General features: G+C 47.5%; 2 long non-coding RNA genes across 2 annotated transcripts in view; both read left to right on the top strand.

The window, feature by feature from the left end:
* The window catches only part of LOC309631374, a 473,017-nt gene that overhangs the window by 230,595 nt on the left and 218,308 nt on the right, over positions 1 to 24,114 (top strand). The gene's annotated exons all lie outside the window — the stretch shown is intronic.
* Positions 8,686 to 11,853, top strand: LOC309631386. Its single transcript, XR_014246241.1, has 2 exons — positions 8,686 to 11,063; positions 11,492 to 11,853. It is a non-coding gene; the product is annotated as an uncharacterized lncRNA (long non-coding RNA).

Genomic DNA, 24,114 nt, shown 5'->3' with positions numbered 1-24,114 from the left:
CTCATGGCTTGGGCTGCATTGACAAAGCTCCCAGGAGAGCCCTAGTGCAGGGCAGCCCCCAGATCTGCCCCGCAGGAGAGATGCAGAGGCACACAAATCCAGTCCTGCCCACTGCACTTAACCATTGAAGTTGCCTCATGTCAGCTGCTGGAGGACTTCACCTAGTGAGAGATCTCTCATTTAGATATAATCGCCTTTTTATATCCATGTAGCTCTCTGAATGCCTCTCCCGACCGGAGCTTTCCCTGGTGATTGAAAAGAGCTAATCCAACAAATGGCATGATCTCCTCTGAATGTAGTCAGTTTATCACCTGGACAAGCCCAGAGAGTTCCATCTTGAGCTTCTCTTTGTTGTAGCAACAGGTGCTCAGGAAGGGGGTAGGGGTGGGTGAGGGGGAGGATGGATTTAAATGCCGGAATGGGGTGAGAGGAGGGAGGCTGTGGAATGCTCTTTGGGGGAGAGCTTTAGAAATAGGATCAACTTCACTAGTCTGGAATGGGCTGGGACAGAACCCTCGCAGGACCCAGGGGTGGCAGTTGACACCAGAATCCTTCAGGTTTCTGAAAAATACTCCATGACGCACCTAAGTGTTGTCTGTTCTAAAGTGCGAGTCCTAAAGAGTTTTCCTAAAAAATTTCTAGGGGAAAAAAGATTCCAAGGGAAGATCTACTTTTCTTTATATTTTCTGGTTCCGTATATAAATATCCCTATGTCTAAAGCCAATTTAGAGACCACTCCGTCTACCTAGTCCTATCTGACAAGGCCTAGAAGGGTTCCATATGTCTCAAATGTTAATATTTTTTGAGGTATTATAATGTTTAAACATACTGTAAAATTTGGTATTGGGGAGTCTGGAGCTAAAGTTCAGAAAAAGCCATATAGTGTAGGGCAGGCGTCAGCAAAGTTTTTCTGGAAAGAGCTAGATGGTAAATAGTACAGGTTTGCAGGTCACGTGGTCTCTGATGCAACTATTCAACTCTGCTGTTGTATAAAAGCAGCTACAGATAGTATGTAAACAAATGGTCCTGGCTGTGTGTCAATAAAACTTTATTTACAAAAGCACATGGCAGGCCAGATTTGGCCATGGGCTGTGGTTTGCTGTTCCCTGGTATAGAGTTTTATCCTGCTCTCTATTAGCATTCTCTGCTTTTCCCTATCAGATGCTAGAGCACAGAGAGTGTATCAGTTTATGGCAGGAGGAGCCCTGATGGGCCTAATGTGAGTTGAAGTTATGAGTAAGCAGAATCCAGGAGAAGAGGGGCAAGATACTCGGAGTCCAGGTGAGATGGTGGTTGTCAGCGGAAGGAAGAGTAGGAGCAGGAGGGGAGGAGCTAGGTCTGCTTATTGGCAGAGCATCTGAATATAGATGCTGAGGTCGGGGTGAGCTATAGGGGGAAGGCATCTGGTTCCTTGAGCTGCCTAGAGCCCTAAACAACCTCACTCTTCTGGACTCCATGCAGCCCACTTCTATTATGGTTTCTGCTCTTTTTGGCTATCCCTGAGGTCTCCTGGGATTTCTGTCTCCTTTATCCCATCTATATTATTGTAAACTCCCAAATCTCTACTCTCTCCAAAAGCTCTCCTATAATAACCCTGCCTCATGATACCGTCCCAGACTCATGGCATTCAGAATGAATTAGCCCTCCTCTATGTTTCTCTGGTCTGGCTATAAATTCCATAATAGTGCAAGTTATAGTTATGGCTTCCTCGTTGCTCTATTGTGAGATTTTCAAGCGTAGGTTCTATTTTACATTCCCAGTGGCTAGTTGCGGAAAAAATGCTTATCAAAGAAAGAAATATATAGGTACAAGAAGGAGTTAACTCAAAGCCTCTCAATCTAGTGCCATCTTGCATGGCTTTCCAATTGTTTTGTTTACAATGTCTTCTTTCTCAGGAGGTTATACTGGTTGTAGTATACAACCTACGATTGTATTATATTGTGGGTAGTATATTGTAAGTAGTATAGTCACAAATGGCAGAATTTCCATAATCAATCCAGGCTATAAGGAGGACTTGTTGATTCCTGTCACCACAGCAAGAGGAGGCCGAGTGCAGCTGGCCTCAGGGACAACTGGGAATGGGGAAACGACAAGGGACAGGACTCTGTCCTTCATCTTGGTTTCCGTCCATGTGCCGGCTTTCACACCTTCTGTCTTTATGCCAAAGAGGAACTGCCTTTTTTTTTTTTTTCCCCCTGAGGTTTGATTCAGAAAGTCTTAGGGAAGCATTGGGCTACTTTGGATCACATACCCAACCTGTGATCAGAGAGGCAGGTTTTCATCATTGGTAGCTCCTGGTAAAATATCAGGGGCATGGGGTGGGAGGAAGAAACCCTGAAGGAAGGAGGGTGCATTTCTTAGAAGCCAGGAGAGACAGAATGAGAGACACCACATCAGTGTCTGCCCTCCCTCAGTGCTTGATCCTGAACTGGGCAGAAACTCACATGGACAGATATGAGCCATTTTCCTCCCGAAGTGCCACCACTCATCTCTCGTTCAATTGCTCTCCAGACTGGGATTGCCAAAAAACTTTTCCAGAGTAAATGCAGCCCCTTCACACTGATGGGTTAAGGACCCACATCTTTCACAGATGTTATAGGATAGAAATGCTGCCATCGACTCTGCTCTTCCTTTCGAATTCTTAGGTGTTGAAGAAATGAGTCCCAACCATTCATCATCCATTGAACACATATCTGTCCAACATTAGTTTTTTATTTTTTATTTTTTATTTTTTTGTCTTTTTCCTTTTTTAATTATGAAATGCTTCAAACATACAAAATGATATAATGAGTAGTATAATGAACACACTTGAAACTGCTACTCAACTAAAGTATAATACAAATAGAGTTCATGAACCCTCTCCAATAGTGTTTTCTTTCTTTCCCATCACCCAGAAGCAGTAACTATCCTGAATTTGGCAGCACTACTTTTTTAATTAGTTTTTTTTAGAGCAGTTTTAGGTTCACAGGAAAATCGAGTAGAAAGTGCATTGTTCCCATCCAGCTTTTCATAGGCTATAGCACGATCAGCTTCTGTTGAAGTCAGCTCATTTGTTCTACTCAGCAACTCTGTGAGGTAGGGATGTGTTCTCATCTGCGCTTTTCAGATAAGAAGAAGGCCTAGAAAGGTAAAGGGGCTTGACCAAGACCTCATGGTTTTTGAGGGGCCAATCTGGGATGTTACAGTCATTTTTGTTGGACACTTTCAAAGAGCAGAAGATTCCAAGGCAGGAAGGGCTGACTCTTTGATGGTAGAATTCTCCACACCCATATTCGATGCAGAGAGAAATAGCATAGGTCTCGAAAGGTTTTCAAAACCCTGAACTCAGCAAACAGCCAGATTGTTTGCCCAAATCCATTCAAGTCGTCAACCTTGAGCCACCACGGTGTCCCTGGAAGCGAGTCTGGCAATTCAGTTAAGTGATAGGGATCTGCTGCGTGGCCCCCTCTGAAACACAGATTTGGATACTCTGACCCCTCCATGCTCATTTCATTTGCATTGAACAGCAAAGTGCCTGGAGGGAAAGGTGCCAGGGACAAGGGGGAGGTGGCTGGCAGGGCTCCCCAGATGCCCCCAGGTGGTCTCTTCCAGGACTAGTTCTCATGCTTGAAGGAATCTCATGGCTCAGCCCATGAGGCCCGCAGGACTACACTACCAGTTTCTTCTTTCCTTGGTTTCAGTGCCTCCCAGCCCTGGTCTCTTGGGATTAGGGTGTATATGACTGGGAAGTGGAGACTGGGGCAAGGGAGGGGGCAGTCGAGTGGAGTGGGTGGCTGGTAATATTTTCCAGGTCTTTCTAAAACGTCTGCCTTCCCTTAATGGATACAGAAGTGAGCCAGCCAACTGACTGTTCTGACTGCAAGATTGGTTACTGCTTACATCATCTGTGCAGCCAGACTGGGGATGGGGTGCGGGTGAGGTGGGGAGAAACTGAGCAGGGATTAACCCAGCCCTGAGTGAATTGACAAACGAAGGTGGTGGTGATCAGGTGAACTTTTTCCCGAGCATGGGGCTTGGAGAGTTGGAGAGGAGCCAGGTGGTCACATTAGCGCCTGCATGAGGTGCTTGGTAGCTGCCCCACCCTTTACCAGCATTTTAGTTCCATTTCATTCCACCCTATGCCACTCCATCTTAAGAGGTTTGATTGAGAATCGAATATCCCAGGAATACATTAGTGAAGAAGTGATATCGAGACAACTAGGATGAACCAGGCTCGAGGTACTCCCTTTCCAGTGAGGGACAGGGATACAAATCGGTTAGTCTGTGCTGTGTGATAAACCACCCTCAAAGTTAGTGGTTTCTGACACCATTCCTTTAGTGTTGCTTCCGAGTCTAATAAGCGGCTGGGCAGTTCTGCTGAATTGGACTGGGCTCTGTGGCTGGTGGGTCAGCTGGCTGGTCAGTGATGGCCTGGACAACTACAGCCCTTCTCCACATGCCCCCTTATCCTCTCCTGGGCTAACTTGGGCTTGTTCATGTTCAGGGGCAGGCTCCCAAGGAAGTGGGGGGCAGCATGCAAAGCCTCTGGAGGTCCAGGCTTGGAACATACGTGAAGTTGTTTCTGGCCACATTCTACTGACCAAAGCAAGTTACAAGGCCAGCCTGGATTGAAGGGGTGGGGGAAGGGGCTCCACCTCTTGATGGGGGAAGCGGCAGAGAATTGGAGACGTTTTTGTCCTCTACCTTAGACACATGCGCCGTTATTATGGACGGAAGACTGATAACGCTCTATTATTGCTCTTATCACAAACTGCTAGGACGGAGGAGTATATTCTGATAGTGGTGGGTGGGGTGCGAAGGAGTTTGGAGAAAAGTTCACAGAGAAGAGAACCTTGAAGGACAAATAGTATTTCAACAAGAGCAGAAATACACACCCATTTCGCTTCCTTTTGTATTGTCTCTCTTGCCAAAATCCGGACCCTGGACCCACCAGCTACCACCACTGGTCTGATTGCAAGGATTCCATCAGTGACCTGGGGTTGGGGGGGTGGGTATCATCTCTGCCCCCTGCATCTGGAGACAAGAAAGGCGCCAGAAAGCCCTGCTGGTAATTAGAAAAAGGGAGATTCCTTGACTCATGTTTTTGCCAAATTGTTGCATTTCTCTCCTATCTCTCATCTCTTCTTGAGTTCTGTCCCTATTTCTCTATCTTTCTCCCACTGTGATTTCTGATGGGATGGGTCACTGGAAGTCAGCAAGGAAAAGATAAATAAAAATTGCTTTCATTCCATTGTCAATGGAAAACAAATAAATTTGTTTCTCTTGTTCTGTGGTGGGATCATGCAGACTGTCCTTGCACTAGCACGTAAAGAGCTTCGCCCAGTGCCGGGGGCAGAGTAGGTGGGTTGGTAAGTGGGTGAGGGCGGCAGTAGCAGTTGCTGTAACTATTATACCTGATGAGTCTTTGGAGCAGAAACATTATCTGAGCCAACCTCTCCTGCCTTAGCAGAATTGCTGGCATGCTTGACCAGTATGATCATTAAGAACAAACAAATAAACAACTTTGTGTTTGAGCAAATGCTTGGGGAACTCCCTTCCCCTAAGATCAAAAAAAAAAAAAACAAAAAAACCCACAAGGGATCTGTCTGGGGCTGATCATCGTCTGGTGAAGTCCTTGGACATCATTTCCTGCTTCAGGACGATCCCCCACCCCACAGTCACCCTAGCACCATCTAGAAAAGACAAGAGTAATCCTGAGGGTGCAGGCTCTTTTCTTATGTTCCCAATCATTGTGGCCAGGACTACTTCTGCAAAGAGAGGGGTGATGCCCTCTAATCCTGGCTTGTCTCTTCTCTGCCTCTGCCCTGCCTTTGAAGTTCCCAGGGGCCTCATGTTTTCTTAGGTACTGATAATGGAGGGGGCTGGGGTCTTTGGTGGGACTTCAGTTTGTTCCCAGTCTGGCAGATATGGCCATGGGTGGGGTGCAAGATGGGAGCCAAGGCAGCCCTGGCTACCTCTGTTCACACATGGGTGTCAGATCTCCTTCTTCAGAGATCTTCATGACACCAGCAATGTCTAAATCTGAAATGTTTGGTTGCAAGGAGCAGAAACGTAACTCCAGTGAGCTTAGACAAATGAGACATTTATTCCAGAATTGGGCAGGACACTGAAGTGCTCATAGAAATAAAGGAAGAGCTACAGAAATTGAAACCGGGCAGGACCCTGTGGGGCTCCTGGGCACGGAAGCCTTTCCATCCCCATTTGTTGTTTGTAGGGAGTAGACCCCAGACTCCATGACCTTCCCTAGGACAGATTTGAACAGTTGCTAATCAGGGAAGGGAGGGGATGCAGAGATAAGGGAGGAGCAGCCAAGAAACAACAGTGCAGCCTTGGGGCAGGGTCCTGGTTCGACTCGAGGGATACACATAACAATATCTTTGAGCTCTTTACAGAACTAAAACCCCCAACAAATGGAAGATGTCAGCATTCTTCATTCCAGAGAAGACCACCTGAGACCAGATTAAAGGAACCAGAGAAGCACATCAAGACATTACCTGAGACCAGATTAAAAGGGTGCAGGCCCTGCACACACCCTAATCTTATCAGCAACACTGCCCTTGAAACATTGCTATAAAACTCCTCTCCAAATCCTCCCAGGTTGGGACACAGTTTTGAGGCATGAGCCTTCTGTGTCCCCCTTTGCCTGGCAAGGCAGTAAAGCTATTCTTTTCTACTTCACCCAAAACTCTGTCTCCGAGATTTGATTTGGCACCAGTGCACAGAGGCTGAGTTTTCGGCATCAAAATCAGGACCCGTCTTCGTCACTGTTTGCCCACCTCTGCTTCTCTCCGACTGTTAGTTAATTGTGACCACTTCCCAGAGACTTTCTTCTCCTGGTACGTATGTGACCATCAGCAGTCCCCACTTAGCAACTTCTGCAGAAAGAGGGTGACTTTTTTTCCCCTCTAGTATTCTTAGTTCAATCCTAGGGAAGAGTTATAAGTTTCCCTACTTGGTTTATAAGCCACTGTTGCCTGAACATGGGCACTAGGCTTCATGGGCCCTCAGACATTTCCCTACCCCTCTATGTAGGGCTTTGGCGCCAGAAGAAAGAAGATACGAGTGTTTGCTGAACAGATCGTGACCAATAAGTGCACCCACAAGCACAGGACTTTAGGCGATATACTCTTTCCATAGTTAGCAGAACCCATCAAAGTCTTTGCTGTCTACTCTTCCTTTGCGGGACTAATTGGTGTAACCTAATAATTGTTGTTCTGTCCCCCATTGGCAGTGGTTGGTTTAGGCCCAAACATGTGATGTAATTCTGGCCAAAGCAGTATAAGGAGACACCAAGTGGAAGACTTCAGAGAAGTGTTCTTGTTCTAAAGAAGGGTAATCTCTTTTACTGGCCACTATCCCATCTGCAGAGGATGCCTGGAGCTATTGGACCAGAATGCAGCTATGAGGACCCAGTCAAGATTGAGGCTGAGATTCTGAGGAAGACAGAGCAGAGTGGATTCAGGTCTTGAGGACCTGGTTGAGCCAGAGAGGCAACTAACCTTGGAACCACCCTCCCCAAGGGCATATAGTTTATGAGAATACATTTTCCTTATTGTTTAAGCCAGTGGTTTTCAGAGTACAGTCCTTGGACTAGGAGCATCAGCGTCCCTTGGGAACTTGTCAAAAATGCAAATTCTTGGGTTTCACCCAGACCTATGGAATCAGAACTTCTGGGGGTGGGGGGTTTTAAGGGCCCTCCAGGTGGTTCTGATACGTGCTAAACCTTGAGAACCACCATTTAAACCATTTGAGGCAGAATGGAGGTGGGGAGGTGTTATTCAGTTCACTTTCAGCCAAAATATTCTAACTGGGGCCTTCATCAGAGAGCACGTCTGGAAAGGACTTAGGATCATCCTAACTGCACCCTCGTATTTCACACCTGGGACTGGGTGTAGGGAGGAATCATAAGCAAGAGTGTTGTCTTTCTGCTGTGATGTTGCTCCTGGAGTCTAGGTCCCTCCTCTTTTGGAGCCTTTAATCTCATCGTTTGTTATTGCCATCGTAAGACATCCTTACTTTCCCTTACTTTGCTATGGGGGCTGCATGGAGTGAGTCACGCAGACTCTTTCCCCGATGACTTTCATCTCAAGACGCCTGCATCAGTCAGGGTCCTGGCAGGAACCAAATGGCTCGAAGCAGGAAGTCAGAAGAGAGTTTAATAAAGGGACTGTTTATAAGTGTGGCAAGGACAAAGGGAGCTCAACCAGAGACAGTGTAAGGTCCCAGAGCTAGTGACAGCATCATTACCTCCCAGGCCGATAACTGAAGGAGAGAGCACAGTTGCTAGAACACAGAGAGGGTAGCTGTCATGGGGTGAGTGGTGGCCCCCAAAAGATACATCCACATCCTAATCCCTGGAACCTGTGACTGTTACTTTATTTGGAAAAAGAGTCTTTATGAATCTATTTAAGGATTTTGAGATGAGGAGATTATCCTGGATTATCCATTGGGCCCTAAATCCAATGATGTGTCCTTATAAAGGAAGAGGAGAGGGAGCTCAAGACAGACAGCAGAGGAGAAGATGGAGAAGAGGAGGAGGCGATGGGACCACAGAGGCAGAGACAAGTGATGGGGCCACACGTCCAGGAGTCCTGACAAGGCTGCAGGCTGAGAGGCAGAGCAAAGATCCTCCTTGGAGCATCCCCAGGGAGTGTGGCCCTGCCACCATGTTGGTTCCAGACTTCTGACTTCCAGAACTGTGAAAGAGAAAGTTTCTGCTGTTTTACAGCACCAAGTTTATAGTGATTTGTTACAGCAGCCCCAGGAGATGAATACAGTAGCTCTATTGAGAGGACTGCCTTGCTTCTTCTGCAGAGAAGCTGGGTCAACCTGAGAGAGTGCGGCAAGGAGAGAGCTGAGAGGCTGGTCTCTCGCTTTTTTCATTCCCTTTGACCTCCAGATGGTGCCTCCCACCGGCCTAATCCAGCTGACAACCATAGCGCATGAGACCCCTTGATATGGTCCATTGGGGTCGGCCTCCCGAGACTCAGAGCAGGGTGGAGAAGGCTGGAGAGAGGCTCTGGAGGGGCAGCTGGAAGCCACCCAGCACACACACAACTACGGTCAAAGCACAGCTGAATCATAACTTCTGAACAGACCTGGAAGGATAAGGTCCAAACATGTACATGAGACAAATATGGCAAGAATTCGTGCTTTGTGAAGTTAGAGAAAAACAACAACAACATTCATCCGGAAAAAGTAGCCAGAAGAAGTGGAAATTCTAGTGATGTTTAAGTAGTGGGACAAAGAAGGCTGGATGCCCTGTGGGTGAAGTGGTGATACTTAGAAGATAGCTAGAGATGATAATGGGATAAGAGTATGAAAGGTGTGTTGAACAGCAGGTGCTTAAGAGGAGTGGGGAACAGGATGGGGAGAGGGAGGGATTGGGAAACTACTATGTTACCTCATGGAGGATTTTGATATTTTTGTAAATTTCCAGCATTGTGGTTTAATCAACAATAGGGTCACTGTTGTCCCATTTAGGGCCCTAACCATCCCTTCTGCTGACAGGTGAGGACAGCCCCTTAAGACCTAGCCTCAAAGTCCCAGGGAGTTTTGCTTCCCAGAAAGGTGGCAGAGTGAGTGTCTGTGCCATTTGGATGAAGGGGCCCAGGGCTCAGAGGACAGACCCACAGCATGTCCTGGGTTCATCTTCCCAGAAGGAAGTTGCTAGGCAGGGTCTGGGGACAGGGCTGGGCTGGATCCATCACAGCCACTGCCCTCTGTGGCCCCAGGTCATGTCTTTTGTGTTTTCTGTGCCTCAGTACCATAGGAAGAATGGGGCTAGCTCTATCTTGAAGAGACTATGAAAAGAACAAATAATGGTCAATAAACCAAGGGGAATAAATAACAACCAGTGATTTACCAAACTACACAAAATTATCTAATTACAAAACAGGAAAGAAAAACAAAAGGCTAGGGAGGGGAGAGAGAAAGCATCACATGGGGGCTACAGAGGGATTAAAGGAATCCAGATTTATGAGCAGGAGAGAAAATGGCACTCCCTCTCCCACTTCTTAACAAAGTTTGCTTCTCTCCTGCGGATGCTCAAAGAGAGAGGGCTGTCTATGTGGCTCCTTTGCTCTGACTTGTGAGGATTTGGTCTAAGGAATCGTTTTCAAGCCTGTGAACCGTTTGGCAGTCTCTGGTCTGCGATATCTCCTTATGCACCGAGTAAGGCACAAGCTACAACAACAACAGCATACAAATTTGTCGGTCACTTGCCAAATGCCCCTGAGTCAGAGGGGTGGGTATCTGACCCCTGGAAGGTTCTGCAGCCTGCGGAGTAGTTCTTGTATGGCGCATGTTTCATTGTGTGTAGAGACTATCTCTAAAATATGCAGAGAACCAGAAGATTCATAGTAGCTTGCATTTGGAGTGTGTGTGTGTGTGTGTGTGTGTGTGTGTGTGTGAGGGTGTGTGTGTCACTGAATGTATCTGTGAGCCTGTGTGTGATGCTGGGCCAGCAGAGGTGGACACACTTCCATGCACGAGACAGGGCCCTGGCCTGGCAGCGTGGGGATGTACGTGTGGGCGTGAGTGTGAGCCGACCTGGAGTCCAGTCCCAGGGCCTCTGGGGGCCTGTCGCCTGCAGGGCTCATTATAGAGGAGACCAGGTGCTTGGAGTGTCCCCAGAGCAATACAGAGTGCAGTCATGAGTTTGAAAAATATTCCTGCGAGAGATATAAATAAAGACTCCAAGCCCAAAGCCACGGTTTGAGAAAGCCATCCTTAAACACAGGATAATTTATAGCTGCAGCTCTCCTGTCCTGAGAATGACTCAGCTCTCCTAGCCCAACCAGGCCCAGCCTGCTCCAGTAACCTTTGGGTTTGGCTGAAAGGGAAGTGCTAAAGAGAGAGAGCTCTAAGGAATCCGGTGAGCTAACCACCCGCCTACCAGGCTATCCCTGCTGTGCTCCCCTCCTTTCTTCCTTTTGGGAAAACTCCAGCCACAACAAGGATGACCAGACCCTGGAAGCTGAGAAACAGGACGCTTGGGTATTGCCAGCTGGCTGGCCCCTGGGAAGCCTCTGAGACAGATGCCCGTCTACCTCTGGGATCCGGTGGGTTCTGGTACCCACACAATGGGCCAGTCTTCCTCTGGGAGGCGTGGTCTCAACATAGACCCGAGTAGAACTGGAGAGTTATTCTCAGTCATAGAGACTCTTGAGCCCCACAGAAAGAATAGAAATGAGAGTACTTTTCCCTTTTATTAAAAAAATAACTTACCCAAGTCAAGGGCCAAAAATGGACTGAGAAGAGGGGCAGATAAGCTTCATCATGGTGGTAAATGCGTGAGGGAACGGTCAGACGGAACAGGGTTAGTTTCTAATTCTCTCCCCCGCACTGCCAGCCCCCCTTCCTTCGTGATATTTTTAGCCGACTCTTCAGCCAACCTCGTGGAAAGAGACAAATGCAAGTACAGAGTGCTTATCAAAACCCATGGATGTTTCTTTTTCTCTTTCTTCTTTTTCCCTTAAAAATCTTCCAGGAGCGGGGAACAGACTGGAAGTACTTGAAGGTCTTTTTAGCTCCACGCCTCACCCCAGCTTGGATCTCAAGAACATTTCAATGCCAAGGCCAAGCGCCTGACTGTCCAAGTGTAGAAAAAGAAAAACCTTCATGCTGGACTATTTTAAAAATAGTTAAGCTCTTTGATTAAATGGCTAAACAGCCCTTGAATCAAGTGTTCTCTTCTCCAGCAGATGAATTTGTGTAATTGGCCTAATTTCAACCTAGGTCCCCACGTATCAGGAATGTAATCCTTGCTGAATAGATGAACAACTCCTTAAATCTGTAACTAGGTGTCTTCTTATCTTCTTTCAACATATATTTAATAAATCATTCTGTGTGTGTGTGTTTGTGTTTCTTCGGGTGTGTGTCTGCAGAGGCGGTTGTTAACGATCTAAGTGAGGAGGGGCTGGGGTGTGGTGTGAGGTGAAGCCGAGAGCACCCTGTACCTCAGTGTAGGGTGGCCAAGGGGTCTGACCTCTGAACAGGGCGGCATCCTTGGTGCCCATCTCTCCTGTGTGCAGGACTTATTACTAAAATATTGTCCAGGAGGGGCGGCACTAGGCTGGTCCCTGGGTATTTCTTGCTGTACCTAGTGTTTATTTGTAGTCCATAAGGTTTTCTTTATTTTGTATATGATCAATAACCACTTTTAAAGAGAAGGAAATTTCTTCTTCCAAGAAGGAAGTTTCAAGTCAGCCAGCTTAAAACTCACACACACACACACACACACACCCCTCCCCCAAAATCTACACACACTGACTTTATAAATGATAGAAAGCAGAGGACCTCGGTAGCTGCAGAACTAAAACAGCACAATTCTGGCCTGGCCTGGCCTGGTCATGTTAGAAAGGCAAGGAGCCTCCTCCCGATGCGGTAGCTCAGTCTTTTGAAGTCTGTCCTCTGTCCACTGCCTCCTCTTCTTTCTGATTTCTCCCTTTGGGAGTTTTTTTTGCATCATCTCCCAGTTTCTAAAGGCCCCCTGCTCTTTTTGTTTTTTATTGGAGTATAATTGCTTTACAATGTTGTATTAGTTTCTGCTGTACAATGAAGTGAGTTAGCTATATGTATACATATATCCCCTCCCTCTTGGACCTGCCTCCCACCCCCGCCATCCCACAGATCTAGGTCATCACAGAGCACCGAGCTGAGCTCCCTGTGCTATACCGCAGGTTCCTACTAGCTATCTATTTTACACACGGTAGTGTACATATGTCAACCCTAATCTCCCAATTCGTCCCACTCTCCCCTTCCCCTCCTGTGTCCACATGTCCATTCTCTACGTCTGTGTCTGTATTCCTGCCCTGGAAATAGGTTGATCTGTACCATCTTTCTAGATTCCACACACATGCGTTAATATACGGTATTTGTTTTTCTCTCTTTTAGTCACCTGTCTTTTCACATTATCAAAATAAGAGAGGCTGCCGTGATTGATGATAAGTGTGGACTGATCGGCACATACGGATCGATCAGCACATATAGATTGATTAGACGCTTCTAGATTGATTAGACGCTTCTAGATTGATTAGACGCTTCTAGATTGATTAGATGCCTGAAGAGCAGCCACCCAGCCCTCTCATACTGATTGAGAATTAATCGAATATAATAATTGTTAAGGAAGAGCTGGAGAGAAATTCCACAAGCCCACCAGATAGGAACCTCCCAGAGGAGGCGGCACTGAGGTGGAGTCAGGCCAATCTTTCTGCCCTTTGCTAGCTGATCACTCTGTTTGGATTAACACTAGCGTGTATTTGCTTAGGCTGTCGGTGGTTTCTTCTACTCTCTTTGGAATCATCCACACACCTGGCTGGGCTCCCCGGATGTCATCTGCTTTCTGAAGGTCTCAGCCGCCAGGCAGAATCGCCCAGCAGTCTTTGGTTCTGAAGGTTAGGGGGAGGCCCTTTGGTAAGAAGACCAGCCTTGGATTTCTGGTGTCTCTTCCAGAGACAGAGAGGCCCCTTTGGCTGGGTTTGCAGAGTTAACCCTGGAGGCTGACCCTGTGCACACACTCTGATCATCTGCAGCTCTTGGTGAAACACTTCAAAGATACGGGACCCATCTTGGGTGCAACAAGGGTCTCCTAGAGCCAAAAAGGTACAAGCCTCCAGTCCCACGGGTTAAGGTTGGAAGGAAGACAAGTACACATGCGTATCTGTTGCTCAAAGGAGAGGGACAGTGCGTGTCCTCATACAGCGATGGGATGGCCTTTGGCCAAAAGCAGCACAATTCTGATCTGACAGACTTGTAAAATGGGCTGCTCACGTGCATTGCAGCCCATGCCGAGGTCACTGGGAGCATACACATGACCACCCTGGGAAAGGAGGATCTGTAGGCTCTGGAGAGAATCCAGAGGAGTGCAGACTGGGAGGAGGAGGTGGAGAGTAGAGAGGGAGTGGCCCACCTTTCGAATCCAGCCTCCCCCACTCTCCCAAGGCAGAAGCCAAGGGCAGGGGCCAGACCAGAGCCAGCTGATTCTGTGGCTGTTTATACCCTGTAACCAGAGCCTGTTCCTGCGAGGCTGCCTAACAGCTGCAGAGATAAGGGGATGGGCCGTCACTTCCAGAGACTGGGTGACCTGTGCTGGCGTCCACCTCGGGGGCAGCTTATCCTGATCATTTTCCCAAGCCAGTGGGTGGGAGTGGGAAGAGGTGGGGCTGGCTCCTAGCTACTGCCCAGGTGGCCTGGGTGACCTTCCCAAATCCGGAGTGAATCTTCGAGCTCTATATTGGACTTAACTCCTGTGCTCTCTCCAACCCCCCTGTCTCCCCACGGGGTTGCTTCCTACAAGGTCAGGGGAGGTGAGAGAGGAGTTCTGCATGTTTCACGGGTTTGTTTTCCTCCCTCTTTATCTTTGTCATCACAGAAACAGAAAAGAACACGTGGTGAAGCTCTGGGTCAGGCAAAATTTCTAGATTCTGTTGCCAAACACATCTTTCAGGCCAGAGCCCTGCTCGCCTTGCCCCCATCCCGGGCCACCCCTCCGAGGTTAGCCTTGTCTTCCCTCCCATCTCCGTCCTCTCAGCCCTCCAGGCTGTGTCAAGGACTTCCCTCCATTCAGCCCTTCCTGGACTCCCTGCAAGAAGCCGGGGGTAGTGGGCTCTCTCTGCCAGGGTCTGGTGATGCTGGGAAGCTTCAAACCAGACTCATCCTACTGGTCCTTCAGTGAGTGGTGTCCGACTCCCATCTTCCTTTCCATATCCTGATCCTTTGGGGGCAGGCTCCCTCCGCCTCCACCCCCCCTTCCTTTTTTCTCTCCCATTCTTGCCCCTCCAGCAGCTTCCTCTGACTGTCTCCAGCCCCTGGTCCTGGGTACCCCTTTGGAGCGGGTACTCATGGTGTTCTGGTTCTCAGCGTTCACACCTCTCAACTATGAGATCTGAAGATGGTTAACATGTTCTTTCCTTTGGTCTCTTGTTCCCCTGCCATGTTGGCTCATCTTGGAGCCCAGCACTGGCCTGGCCCATGACCTGGGACACTCAGGGCTGCCTGCCAAGTGACTCTTTTACTGTCCCTGCCTGTCCTTCCTCTGCTGGCAACCTGGACAGGGTCGGGGTGGAGCTCCTGGGGTTGGCTGAGTTTGTTCAACAGCTGCCTCAGATCGGAAAAGGTGAGGGTGAGGCTCTAGGCTATGGGAAAAACAACATAAACCAAGGTGTTTAGACTAAGAGAGTTCTGAGTTCAAGTCCACACATGACCAGTGACCAGCTGTGGAACCTCAGACAGTCTGCTCATCATTTAAAATGGGGATGATGATACTTCACACTTCTCGGGGTGGACGTCAGAGTCAGAGGAGATAATGCAAAGGAAGATGCTTGGGAAATGGTTTCCTTAGTGTGTGGCTAATGGTGGGTGTCAGCAATATTTGCTGCCTGAGTGAATAAAAGACAGGACAAGGGAAGGGTGAAGAAGGAAGGAAGGACAGAGGGAGAGAGGAAAGAAAGAGGAGAATGAAGTTTCCAGGGACCCCTGCTTTTGCAAGTATCGAAATCTGAAGCAAACTGAACTTAGAGGCTGCTGAGTCTGCAGGTTCTGGCTCCAAGATTTTCTGTGTCTCAACTTTGTAATTGGACACTCACCGACAAAGGTTTTCTTTTTCTTTTTCCTTCCCCTGATCAGAGTCTAAGGGAGCAGAGAGCATCAATTTAACAGTCAGCACAGAGGAGTTGATTAATAACTGTTGGTTTGTGTCTGGAGGACTTCTCCAAAGGGAGAACTGCCTTGACCAGCAAGGCTTCCCACTCCCCGCTCTCCCCACCTCACTCTGTGCCCCACTTTCACTGTGCCCCCTCAGTTCTCAGGCTTCCCCTGCTCCCTCCCTCCACAAGGCCTTTGCCACATCTCCTGTGGGCCTGGAACACTTCTGACGCAGGGCACCTCCAGGACCCTGACACTTTCCAACTGAGTTACCCAGGTAGGTCAGTGAAACCCTCTGGGTTTCAGTTTCCTTATCTGTAAAGAGAAAAACTAGACACAGCCTTTGGCTTCTTGGGAAAACTAAATGGGATCAGGTAAGGGAAAGACTTAGCCCAAGGCCTGGCTCAGGGCCCTTGCACAGGTGATGGCCACTATTTGGTTCATCAGAGTAGCTTCGTCCTCTCTCTCTCTGGGGGAGCCGTCACCTTCCATTCCATTCCTTACTCTCCTCCTCCCCCAACAAAGACTGGCTTTGGCCAGTTTCCTCCCTGTCACCAAAGGTAAGCCCATTGCCTCTCAACCTACCTGCGCCTTTGTTTTACTGGATGTGGGAGAAGTTAGGCAGATTTTAAAACTTTACACAGTTCTGCAAGTATACCCCTGCATAGTATCTTCTCTGTTGGGATAATAGCTAGAAGCTCTGTTGGGAGTTAATCTCCTGCTTGAATTCTTTTTATTTTATTTTTTAAATAAAAACCACTTTTATTTACTAACCAAAGGGTTGATTCTAATTAAAGGAATACTTTGAAATAGTTGCAAGTAAAATGTTTGTGATAAAGATAATCGAACATAGTAAGGAAAAGAAAATAAGAAGCAGTATGGAGATTTGAACAGAGCTTGCTTATCATCTCACAGCTAATTGTCATCAAACATGATGATGAAATTTTTATTCTGATTTTTCATAGATCTGAACGCAGGTGACATTGTTCCTAATGCATTGCACCACTAATTTTCCATCTTTCATTTTTCTTGTCAGTTTTTTCCCTTTCTCATTCTGTTCCTGGTGTTGAACCAATGCACCATTTGCAAAGTTGTAGATCTGAGTTTTTTCTGCCATCAGCTGCAGTTTCTTCAACTCTCTCTCCCAGGTTACAAGAAAACTGTGTTGTTTTCAAAGTGCTCTCAGCCTTTATGTGAGGCTTTTGTCACCAGAAGAGATGACACAATCTGGTTTTTGGCCATTGTACCCGTTTTCGACAGAGCTGGTTCCCACTTCTACTGCCTTCGTGTATTCATGGAAGTCTATGCTCTTTGCCAGGTGCCATCTTTCTCCCAGATGCTGAATGGTGGTTTTGGTGGGTGTGGCTGGTTCTTACACCCTCTTCATGTGAGGTGGGAGTGTTTCTAGCCTATTTTTAGCCAAACTACATATTGTACATATCTTTAATTTCACAAAAAGAACCCATTTCCATTATTCTTCATGCTAATAAACAAGGCACCAGTAAAAACCCAGTTTTGACTAGAAAATTAACAAAGTCTTGGATGTGATAAAGATCTTGATACTCGAAGGACTTGGGATGGCTGACCCCAGAGACATGACTTACCCTCCAGTGTCCCTGGGTGATGGGGCGCACGCCACCCTCTGCTGGACTTTGAGTTCACATCCTTGCTGGGTTTCTCCCTTCTTGTTCTGCTCCCCCATTCCTAATCTGCCCTTTTGGGGGGCACTTTCATAATAAATCACTGTGTAAGAACTCTCCTCTCGGGGTCTGCTTCTGGAGAACCTAATCTAAGACAGCTGGCTATGCATTTCTGTTCTCGGATTTGAGAGCAAATCGGAATGACTAAAGGAGCTTGTGAAAAATGCAGATTGCAAGGTCAGGTCCCAGAGACTGTGGTTGAGTAGGGTGAGGCCCCCAAATCTGCAATTTAGTGAGCTCTCTGGTGGGGGCGTTCCTGCTGTCTGTGGCCCTGGAGCCTCATTCTGAGAGCCAAGACTGCAGCCCCTGGGGAAGCGCTAGTTACACCAGTAACAGGTTGATTGCTAGCTTGGGCTTCTGCAGCTCCGCCCTACCCTGACATCTGCCTATCCCACAACTCCAAGTGGCTTGGCTTCAACCAGGAACAAATTGCTGCTGCTTGTGGTCCAACTGGCACTCCCCTGGTGTCAGGCTGATCCTTCAGGCTGGGTCACTTGCACTCCGCTCCAATCCAGCCGGGGTGCTTTTCAGACACCTACATGTTTGAATGTTTGAGAACCACGACATCTCTCCTTGGCTCCCATTCTTCTGTTCTTCTTTCCAGCATCTGCCCAAGTTGCCCAGTTTTCATGTTCTGGTTGCTGAGTCCCCCCTCCTCGCCCACCACACACACTCTTTATCTCAGCATCTCACATCTCAGCAGCATTGGGGGTGGAACAGAAGCCTGAAACAGCCACTTCTGGCAGTAAATATAGTAGTTACACACACGAGCATTATTTTTACACTTCTTGGGTTGAATCTGGGCTCCATCACTTGCTAGCTGTGTAGCTCTGGGCAAGTTATTTAAACTCTCTGTGCCTTAGTTTTTTTTAAAACTAGAAATAACAAGAGTAACTACCTCTGAGAGTTTGCTTGTCACTGATAGGTAAAATGACTGGGACATAGTGTTCAATGAATGTTTGCTAATCTTATCATACAGACAGAGCAAACTCCTCCAACTGCCAAACAGACAAGCCACCTGGAGAGGATGGAATATTATCTGTACCCTCCATGCAAGGGGGTGCATCCCTCAGGGGCCCTGGTGATGCTGTCTTATTCCTCTTCAGCCCGGCACACTCTCTGCAGTGTAGGAAACGAGCAGTGGAAATAAGCTGCATAAATGCTTTGTAGCTTTGTTAACAGACATGCAGACATTTTGACCACAAGGATAGCTGAAGGGACAGGAGAATGACAGGATTTGGACTGGAAAGTAGCCTGGTCCAATGCACACTCACACACACATTCTCATCCACTCACGTGCACCCTCCCTCACACGGTGTACTCACACACAGACAGGCTCACATGTACTCACTTTCACACACACTCTCACTCACACACGTGCTCAAGCAGACTCACACACTCTCACGCACTATCTCACAAACACCCTCTCCACCGCCCACACTCTCACGTGTGACCCCTGTGGAGTCAGAATTAAAGAGACCTTTACTGGGAGTGGGTGGAGGTGGCAGGATCCAAGCAGGAGGCCCCCTGGGGTCTACTCTGTGCCGGGCTTGGGGAGGTGACGGGTAAACCAGACTGGCTTCCTGAGTCTTCTGAGTGAGGCAGCCATGGACAAAAACAATCTCATTTCAGAGCCAAATAATTAAGCCCCATGCAGGAGATTCTGGCAAACTGTGATTGAAGTGGGGAGGCAGAGTTTGAGAGATCTGCCAGGAAGACACCACCACCTCCACCAGTGGTGGAAAGAAACAGCCACGTGCCAGGTGCTATGTATGTGCTTTTAATGAAGTATCTTATTCAGTCTGCTAATGACTGGTCAGCAATGCTATGGTCCTGTTTTGCAGATAAGGAAACTGAGGTGTGGTGGGGTTCAGTAACCTTCTCAAGGTCCCTCAGCTCGTATATGTGGGAGTCGGGTGTGAAGCCAATGGCAGCCTGTCCCTAGGGTCACACGGACGGGGTCATGTTTGAGCTGAACTTGGAAGCTGTGTGTGGGGTGGGGACAGGGGAGGTAGAGAAAAGACACATAAGTGGGAAAGTGGATGGTGTGTCCCAGAGAAGGGAAGGCAGCCAACGTAAGTGGGGGTCAGATCTGGGAAGGACTTGAGTGTTTGTTTAAGGAGTTTGGCTTGTGTTTTGCCCCTGTGGGCAATGGTGGAAAGCAGAGACCAGGAGGAGGAGAACGATTTGTATTTTAGGAGGATGGTTCCGACAGGATGGAAGGGAAGGGCCACAGATTAGAGAGGAAAAGCCCAGATAGGAAGCCATTACACTGATGTAGTCCATGGGAGAAGAGATGGGGACCCAATAAGTCCAGTGGCAGAGAGTTACGGCCACCGCAGGGGTCAGATGGGCAGGACTTTCTGAGTAATGGCAGGAGATGGTCTTGGAGGAGAAGGAAGGGGAAGACCAAGTTTGACAGGAGGTTTCTAGCCAGGAAGGTGGAAGGATGGTGGGGCTGGTCATCAAACTAAGAACACAGGAGGAGAGGATCAACTGCATGGTGATGGATGGGAACTAAATTTTTGGTGGTGAGCACATTGTAGGGTAATACAGAAATGGAAATATAATGTCGTACATGTGAAATTTATACAATGTTATAAATCAATGTTACCTCTATAAAAATTTTTTTAAGATATATAATAATTAAGTTCAAAAATTAGTAACCTAAAAAAGAAAAGACTTTCTTCCTAAGAAATGATTGGAAAAAGAGCTAATGGGATAGGAGATTTAAAATGTATTGTGATTTCAAATTTTTTTCTTAAAAAAAATGTGTATCTTTAAAACTCTTCCTCAAATCAAAACATCCAAAACTATTTGGCTTACAGTATCTTCTAGAACTGTAATAAAATAATTGTGTTAGAAAAAAATTTAAAAAAAATAAACAGGAATAAGAAAGTAGACAGGACTTTCCTGGTGGCGCAGTGGTTAAGAATCCGCCTGCCAATGCAGGGGACACAGGTTCGAGCCCTGGTCCGGGAAGATCACACATACCGAGGACCAACTAAGCCCGTGCGCCACCACTACTGAGCCTGCGCTCTAGAGCCCACGAGCCACAACTACTGAAGCTCTAGCGCCAAGAGCCTGTGCTCAGCAACAAGAGAAGCCACCGCAATGAGAAGCCCGCGCACCACAAGGAAGAGTAGCCCTGCTCACTGCAAACTAGAGAAAGCCCGCGCACAGCAACGAAGACCCAACGCAGCCAACACTAAATAAAATAAATTTATAAAAAAAAAATAAATTAGACAGGTACACTACATAAAGTATATACGTTTCTCTTGTTTAACTGATTTGCATAATCTCCTAAAAAAAAAGAACACAGGAGAAGATGTCGGTGGGAGAGGCAGTGAGGAATAGGGCATATGGGTGCAATCGTTTGGAAGAAGGTCCTGGAGCTGACACTGGGGTTCCAGCCACAGGAGGCTCTGCTGGTCCCAGGGCCTGTGGGACAGGTGTGTGGGGCAGTGCCCTGAGGAGAATACCCGCGTGGGGTGCTGAGAGAGCTGCCAGCGCTGCTTGTCAGAGAGGTCAGGCAGAGAGTATTCCACTGGGAGAGAATGGCCCACGTGTGTGTTCTGGGACTGCCCTTCCTCGTCCCCTCCCTCCTAGGAACCAGCTCTTCCCCTCAGAGCCTGCTTTCTTCAACTGACTTCTTCCGCATGGCCGCCGACATGGCTCGAGCTCCTGCTTCCAACTCTGCTTCTCTTCACAACTTTGCTGGCTCAGCGGGAACCAGCAGCCTGTAGGGAAACTTTTCTCTTAAAAGCACATAACTAAGACTGAGCCAGCACTGGGAACCACTGTGCTGAGGGAGCATGGTGGTAGCACGAAATGAGATCCATGGTCTTGACATTGACCAAGATCTCTACTCTTCCCAGCACTGGGCAAAACCCCTGGGGAACAAAGATGAATGAGACCCAGTCCTTGCCCTCAAGGGCTTCAGAGACCAGCATATTAATGGTCTCAGGGTGTAGAGGTTGTAGTTGGGTCATCAATGGAGGATCCGGAGAAAAGGGACTGATTGATTTCTTCCGGGAGCATTGTGGACACTGCCTCCAAGAAGGAAATTTTTGCACTGGGCCAGGGGGTGAGGAGGTTACCTAGGCAGACGGGAGCAGAGGATAGCATGGGGTACAGGGTAGGGAGGGCATTCTCAACAAAGGAAAACCACATGAAGCAAGTCATGATCAGGTGGAAGTACCAGCCAGGAAGAACATGTGGTTTGGTATAGAATATAAGGGAGCAGATGGGTGGGTGTGGCAGGAGAAGAACCTGGGCAGGAAGGCTGGGACTAAACTATGAAGGACTCAGTGACTTTTAGGCGAGTTTTGAGTATCCTTGTGCCGCATTGTGCAATAGAATTTCCTGTGATGGTGTTTATATCTGTCCTGTCCAGTATGGTTGCTGCTAGTCACATGTGGCTACTCAGCACTTGAAATGTTATGTGGATAAGGAATTGAATTTTTACTTTGTCTTATTTATGTTTCAACTTAAATAGCCACATGTGGCTACTGCATGGGACACGGGAAGTCATTTGCTCCTCACGATAACTCAATGAGTCGGGCAGAGATCACCTGTCCATTTTTCAGGCAAGCTGGGGTTCTAGAAGATTATGTGACCTGCCCAAAGTTACATGAATATTAAATGACAGAACCAGGGTTTGCATACAGATTTCCTCTATAGGAAGCTGTTCATGGTTACTGCCCTGGGCAACATGAGGCTCTGATATGCCTTCCGAGTCATTAAGAATAAAAGTTTGCAGTTGTAGTCTTGGAAAACTGGTCCCTGTTGGTTATGTAGGGGAGCTCTGTTTGTTATCACACCTAAGTTCCTGCCACAGTGGAACAACACAAATATACAATCAGAGGGAAGGATGGGGCAGTGGGGTGAGGCTGTCGTAGGGGTAATGGAAGGAGCACTGGGTTCTTCTCTTGATTCTGTTGAATGGCAAAATCCAGGTGTGGATCTTGGACCAGTTACCTATGACCTGTGGGACGGAGCATCTTCATTGATGGAATGAGGAGGCTCACCAAGATGACCCCATGGTCCTTTCCACCCCACTTTTGGGAACTAAGACTCAGTAGCAGCCATGCTCTGGAATTCTTACAGCTCAGACATCTGCTGATGGGGCCGATCCCATATGGAGGTTAGCGTGCAGCTTCAGCCTCTTGCCCAGAGGCCTTGGGTGTGAGATAGAGTCAAGGTTCCAATATAGCAAACACAGCTTCAATACAATTCAGCTTCATCCTCACCAGGGATGAGGGACAAAGTCCAGAAATTCAAGTGGAGCTGTCACTCTGGTTAGATTAAGGACCTGGGCAGGAGGGAAGTCTGGCTTCTGATAGCACAAGGGTGAGGAGACCTCACTACTGAACAATGTAAAAGTTCTGGAAATTTTGAAGCTACGAGAAAAAAATACAGATAGTATTGTTTTTTAAGCACTTAAATTTTTTTTTTTTTTTATTCCTGAACTCAAAGTAAGAAACATCTACTAACTCTAAAGTTTTTAAGATGATCACATTTGGTATTTTTGAGAAGAGAATTGTGCCTGAAAACAACAAAAGGATTTGCAGGAAAAAAACACTGGCTTTTGACATTCGTATCCTTATTTATAATGAAAATTAGTATTTCTGTTCTTTCATTCCCCGTAGGCCTTGGCATTGTTGCAGAGGCTCACAGCCATGGAGGGGCATGGTGGGGAGTCCAGTACCCGCCTGGATTTGCTCAGCGTGAGGCCTTATCTGTGTCAAGCACAGGATTCCTTTCCTGGGCTTTGAGTCCCTGAAGAACTGGAAATTCTGTGTCCCATTTCATCTCACCTGGCTGCATTTTCGTCCCTGCCACCTCTCCTGCCTTGTACAGAGAAGCCACAGGTCATCAGTCATAATGGAACTACTTCTATATCCAAGGTGTGGAGAAATGGGAAATTTAAAGATCTTCAAGGCAGATAGACAAAGTCCTTAAGGGATACTGGAGAGGTAGGGCTGGGGCTTAGTGTGGCCTGCCTTCTGTGCCCAATTATGTATTGTACATAGGGTAGTCGGAAAAAATACAGGAAATGCAGTCAAATTTGAATTTCAAATCAATAATGAATAATTTATTTAATATAAGCATGTCCCAAACATTGTATACATTGTTGATTTGAAAATTCATATTTAACTGAGCATATTGTATTTTTGTTAAATCTGGCAAAACTTAATTGCACATCCTCTTGGCCTACATTTTACACGATTATTGTGGAGACAACTAGCTCAGAGCCCCCAGTAGTCCTCATCTAAGCTGCATCTTGTATCCTTTGCTTCTTGCTGGCACTTCTCTGATGTTACTGTATAGGAAACTCCTGGTCATTGGTGAGTTGCAAACCATGAAGGGTGAGGGAGTTAACCGCCATGGGACAGCCTCTGACCAGCGGGATGGGAGCTGACGGAAAAATGTTCGTCTCTTTCCATCCCTCCGTAGCATGGAATTAGGAGTGCATTCTATACGGCTCTTCAGAAGATACCAGTGAGACAGTGGTTTCCTGCACCATGAAGCTTTGAGTGAAGCTCTTCCTTGGGGCCATGTGGGCTTCAATGTCAAGAACGTGTCTGTCGAAGATGTTCATCGTGGCAGTGTGGCTGGTGACAGCAAAAATGACCCACTGATGGAAGCAGCTGGCTTCACAGCTCAGGTGATTATCTTGAACCAACCAGGCCAAATCAGTGCTGGATATGCACCTGTGCTGGATTGTCACACAGCTGGATTGTCACACAGCTTACATTGCTTGCAG

Source organism: Balaenoptera borealis, assembly GCF_965194805.1.
Source record: "Balaenoptera borealis genome assembly, chromosome: 6".
Taxonomy (NCBI): domain Eukaryota; kingdom Metazoa; phylum Chordata; class Mammalia; order Artiodactyla; family Balaenopteridae; genus Balaenoptera; species Balaenoptera borealis.
Note: the sequence above shows the minus strand (reverse complement) of the source record. Positions and strands in the feature narration are given on the sequence as shown.